Source organism: Dipodomys ordii, unplaced genomic scaffold (assembly GCF_000151885.1).
Source record: "Dipodomys ordii isolate 6190 unplaced genomic scaffold, Dord_2.0 Scaffold3, whole genome shotgun sequence".
Lineage (NCBI taxonomy): Eukaryota > Metazoa > Chordata > Mammalia > Rodentia > Heteromyidae > Dipodomys > Dipodomys ordii.
The window spans coordinates 604,265-610,129 of record NW_012267219.1 but is presented as its reverse complement, the minus strand read 5'-3'; the positions used below and the strand labels follow the sequence as shown (position 1 = coordinate 610,129).

The 5,865-nt window shown below is 36.1% G+C and overlaps 1 pseudogene; it reads left to right on the top strand.

Annotated features, from left to right (window-relative positions):
* The first annotated feature begins 31 nt into the window (after positions 1-31).
* On the top strand, positions 32-5,084 carry LOC105987068 (annotated as a pseudogene).
* Positions 5,085-5,865: the final 781 nt, after the last annotated feature.

The following is a 5,865-nucleotide window of genomic DNA, read 5'->3' as shown; positions in this document are numbered from 1 at the left end:
GGTCTTCAGATGGGGATCTGAGAGGGTGAGCATGATGATGGTCAGGTTCCCTGCCACACTGAGCATGTAGGTGACAAGGAGAAATAGGAAAAGCAGAACCTGCCACTGTGGTTCATCTGTCAATCCAAGAAGAATGAACTCAGTTACTGCTGTAGAATTTCTCATAATTTTCTGTTTATGAAGGCACCTCTTTATTCTTGCTATGAAGAGTTGAAGAGATAAGAAAGTATTTCAGTTAAGCATACTTTTAGTGTGTTTTTGGTTCATTTTACTTAGTGTAATATCTTCTATATTAATTCATGCTATAACATCAATAACAACAACAAAATGCTGCTTTTATTCATGCAAATAGATACACACAGATAAGTAACATTATACATTATGATCTTTTTTTTTTTTAATATTGTGTTCCTGGTCTTGATCTTGAACTCCGTTCTGGTTGCTCATCCTATCAGTCACTTTTCTCAAGGCTAGTTCTCTAGCACTTGAGCCACAACTCCATTTGTGGCTTTTTGTGGTTACTTAGAGATAAGAGTCCTTAAATAGTCAGCCTCCCTCTCAGCTCCCTGAGTAGCTAGGATAAGAGGCCTAAGGTACCAACCAGCATACAGCACAATATGTTCATGTTATGAAAAATTTATATATCTTATTATTTCTAATTGATAAAAACTTGTAGTGAGCAAGACAAATAAGTCTAGTGATGTATTGTGAATTATGAGGTTTATAGTTCATAGTTTCATATTGTATGCTGACATTCAGAATACAATAATTTGATTACTTACATTAATCATCTTAGTACATAAATATATCAAAAGATATTTATAAGTCAAAAATAAGTGGATTATAATCTTAGGAGGCTGAAATGTGATGATTGCAGTTTGACAGGAACCAAGCCGACAAGTCTATGAGATACTTATTTCTAAAAAACTAGAAAGAAGTAAGAAATGGGGCTGTGATCACTTGTGATATTTGAGCAAAGAAAGAACCCGTGTAGCACAAAATCAAACAAATGTAAAACTGAGATTAAAAGATAATTGAGACAGTAAGTATATAATTTCAAATATTAGCTAAAACATGCAACTTTCAAATTATTGTTACTTTTTGGGTTTTGAGAGAGATTACTTTGTTGTATACAAAAAGAAAAGTTTAAAAAATGAATTGTTACACTATCACATATTAATCTTTTAAAATTTACTTTAATATTTATTTATTCAGTTTTTGTCTCTTGGGTCTTGAACTCAGGGCCTGGGGCCTGTCCCTGAGCTTTTTCTTTCAAAGCAAGCACCCTACTACTTTAAGCCATAGCACCACTTTCAGATTTCTGGTGGTTAACTGGAGATAAGAATCTCTCAGACTTTGCTGCCTATCTGGCTTTGAACTGTGATCCTCAGATCTCAGCCTCTGGGGGAAGTGGTATGAGCTACCAGTGCTTGACTTACTTTGCTGTTATCATGCAGGTGATGTACAGAAGGGTGGCAATTACATATGTCAGGTAATGAGAAGACTTGCTTTCATGTCGTGCATTTCCTTGTCTTGCTGTCTCCCAGCCTCACTCTCATATATCAATTTAAAAATATTTTCTTCATTATATTCGCTTGCATTTTGGTATAAAAGTCTTCTGAATATTTCAACATAGTCCCTGAAAATTTGAGAACTAATGAAACTTCAAGTTATAACAACTGTATAACAACACAGTACATAGCACAGACTGAGCTTTTAAAATTTTTATTTCTGCTTCATTAAAAAAGTTATCTACCTTAAAAAAATGTTTTCTCTGCTTGTGTTCAAACTTTTACAACCCATTAAAACAACTCAGTGGTCCAGAGTATAGAGGTTCTGACAATCTATGTTGAGATATCTAATAGCTGGGAGGTATTCCAGAATAACCATTCTTTTAACTCCAGTAAAGTTGTCTCTTCATAAGAAAGGCCTTTTGTAACATTGTGAGCATGCTCTTCTTGAATGATTTTCATTGACCACCAGTCTTCCATGGCCTGAGCTTTGATATATAAAGCCATACTTACATGAAAGAACTTAAATTTACTCTCATATCTGGAGGTAGACTTGACATGATCCTTCCGTCTCACCCACCTTACACTTCACTGCCCATCTGCATTTTAGTTTTATACACAGCAAGAAGAACATGAAAACATTTGCAGTCCTGTAAATCACAAAATATTTATGTTATAATGGAGAAAAGAATATGAAGTTATTGGCTTTCAATAATTGATTTTTTCCATTTATATAATTTGTAAAGATTGTTTTGCTTGCTTTTACTTGTACATAAAATATGTAATTGAAATTATTTGAGTAAAAGTAGAAATAAAGTAAAACTATATTTCTTAAATAATTCTTACTCTTTTTGTAAATATGACAGTCCATGTCATTGCCCATGGTTTATTAATTAATATAAATGTAAGATCTTAGGATATTTTTTAAGAGTTTAACAATCCATTCCTCCTTGTCATCATACATGTGTAAGCAAACATCCAAATATTAATAGCAAAAGACAATTTAAAGAAAGGCTTTGCACTGTTTACAAGAAGGACAGGTATCAACTCATTTCTATACAAGAATCCAAATAAAGATGAAGTTCTACAGTTCCAAGTTTCCCTACTTATGCCACTTCACGAAGTACTATCTTGACACTTGCAATGACACATTACATGAAGTGAACCCTACTGTAATTTCTTTCCCAGCTGATGGATGATATGCTCTTCTGTGCAGACACAGTGTTATTCCTGCTAGCCATAATTTATCTGTTCCATTTACAGTAGACCCAGGGGAACTGGTTGAATGAAGAAACAAGATACATCATGGAGATGGGTATTCTCAGTGTAATAAGTGTTAAACAATATCCCAGATCAGAATTCAATTTAGAATAAATGAGGTGATAGTGGGCTAAAATCAGAGCAAAGACATGGAAAGATTTACCTTGTCATAATCATTGAAAAAGACTGAAGCATGGAAATAACAGAAATGTGTAGTCTTCAAATAGAAATAGAGTAAAACTATGAATAAGTGATATTTCCAAGGGAAGTGTTGTTTCTTTTAGGGAAATTAGGAATGCTTTAGAAGCAAGTTTGAAAGAATCACCCTCAAAAAAGTTGGATTATTTTCTCATTTCTCCTTAATTTTATAATGAATTCATCCATGTGGACACTCACTTAAACAACTTCATGTACATTTTTTTAAAGTTTGCTTCCGGTGTTTTCAATATTGACAGAAGTATCCTTACATTTCTTCTTTTAATGTTTGCTGAAAATAAAGTCATTTTCTGTAACTTTTTTTTTTACCAGTGACAACTTACTTAAAATATTACCTAAATTCAGTAATTAAAAAAATTAGGCTATTTGGTTTCAAAGAATTGAAAGATAACCACTTCTAGGGATCTATCCTGAACAACAGGAATCAGGATACAAGGACACGTGCACCTTCATGTTCATTGCAACACACTGTCCACAATAGTCAGGATATGGAAACAACCCAGATGTCCCACCACAGATGAATAGATCCAAAAATTGTGGTATGTATACACAATGTAATATTATACTGCCTTTAAAAGGACAAAATAATGGCATTTGCAGGGAAATGGATGGAGCTAGAAGAAATCATGTTGAGCGAGGTAAGCCAAAAGCAAAGAGATAAACGGTGCATGGTCTTCCTGATAAGTGGATGTTAAATCCAAAACATAAGATGAAATGGCAAAGTTAACAAGGCTTAAGAAACAAAGGACTTCCAATCATCTGGTCAAATCATTGCTAAATCACCCCATGCTGCTGATCACATATATGGTTGGTATATTTGTGCACACTGGAGGGAAACCAGGAGGAGTATACAGAACTAGAGAGAACCAGGGGAAAACATACAACACTGGGACCCATCAAATGCACTGGACATTGATCAAAATGGACTAAGCAACTCAATTGCAGTGATGGGAGGCAGGGAACGAGTGGGAAAGAGGGAACAGCTGAAGCTATGCACATATCACTAATGTGGAAGAAATAACTGTATTGAAAGCTGATAGAACTCATATATGTTATAGACCACGATAGACAATTTGCCCCATGAAAGTTAGAATGAGTTTGTGACTTTAACTAAGCATCAATATCCCACAATACTGTGCAATTTGGGAAATTATGTAATCACTTAATCACAATAAAGAATTTGAGGAAAAAAAAGAATTAAAAGACAGGTCAGAGAAAACCACTAACTAAATTGAAGGCCTACATTTCAAATGACCAATATGCCTCCTATACATTGAGAAGAATGGTTCTATTCTGGATATGTGAAATTCTCTGCATTTATGTAAAGATATTGATGAAACAGAACATATGTTTGTGATGCTGAACTCAGATTTTTGCAAATATTTGTATATTGTACCTTTCTGCATATGATAGTTTGCATGATTGAAAGGGAAGAAATGTCTTTTGTTAAATGTGATACTATTTTTTTAATTTTCTGTAGTTTTGTTAAAACAGGAGATAAATAAGGGGCAAATCAGAGGAGATCATTTTAATTTTGCTGGGACTGACAGATGACTTTCAGCTACAAATTGTGGTTTTCCTGTTTCTCTTGGTCAGTTACATCTTGGGGCTGATGGGGAACTTTGTCATCATCCTGCTCACACTGCTGGACCCCCCTACCCAAGGCTCCCATATAGTCCTTCAAAATTTCTCCTTAGAAATTGCGTTCACCACAGTTGGCATCCCATGCTTCTTGACCAGCATCTCACTGGGGTCAAAACAATCTCCTACAATGGTTGTGCAACTCAACTCTTCTTTTTCTCTTATTAGGCTTCACTGAGTTTTATCTTCTGGCTCCTATGTCCTGTGAGTGCTACGTGTCCATCTGCAAACCCTTGTGACATCCTAGTCAACCTGAACAGCAAGGTGTGCCACCAGCTGGTTTTCAGCTCCCGGCTAACTGGATTCTTAATTATCCTTCCTCCTTTGCTCTTAGGACTCCAGGTGTTGTTCTGTGCATCCAGAACCATCAATCACTTCCTCTGTGACACCTCTTCTGTTCTGCAAGTCTCTTGCACAGAAATGAGTTTATTTTGGAGAGCCAATCTGGCGGGCTGACTCCAAAAGGAGAGTGCAGCAGCATGGTCAAAGCTCAAGCAGGTTTTATAGTAATGGGACATGACTATAGCAATTAACTTGTCATCAATGTTTGAGGGTGACATTTGCATCAGGTCATGTAGATTCTAAAAACACAGAGTTTTGTTTCTTATGCAAGCACTGGTAGGAATACCTTGCTTAAGTTATGTACTCCCATCCAAGCCAGACCCTACATCCCAGGCTTTTGTTTCTATAAAGGGACAAAGAAATCTTTTCTTTGGCTACTTCTGGCTGACTAGGTTCATAGACCTTAGAATAGAAGGCAGAGATATCATCCAGTCTGGGAGAAGGCAGCAGTAATGGTTCCTTAGTAGTGAATGTGGGTATATATCTTTGGATGAAATCTGAAAGAAGTCTTATCAAGCAGTGGTTGAACAGTAAGAAGAGAAAAAATATTATTAAAGGGCCTACAGATGACAGAAGGAAGCGCAGTCAGGAAAAAATTGGGTGATTAAGCTAGTTCCTGTCTCCTGCATTATAGGTGGTCCTAGAGTGGATCATGTTCCTAACTACTCTCATTCATTGACTGATTAATGTCTGGCAAGGAAAAAATTGGGTGATTAAACTAGTTCCTGTCTCCTGCATTATAGGTGGTCCTAGAGTGGATCATGTTCCTAACTACTCTCATTCATTGACTGATTAATGTCTGGCAACTCAGTAACGGAGAGTATGCTGGACTGCTTAAGAATAACCAGTCAGAAGGTGGGGCTGGATTGGAGTGGTTAAGGTCCTGGTGGGAGTC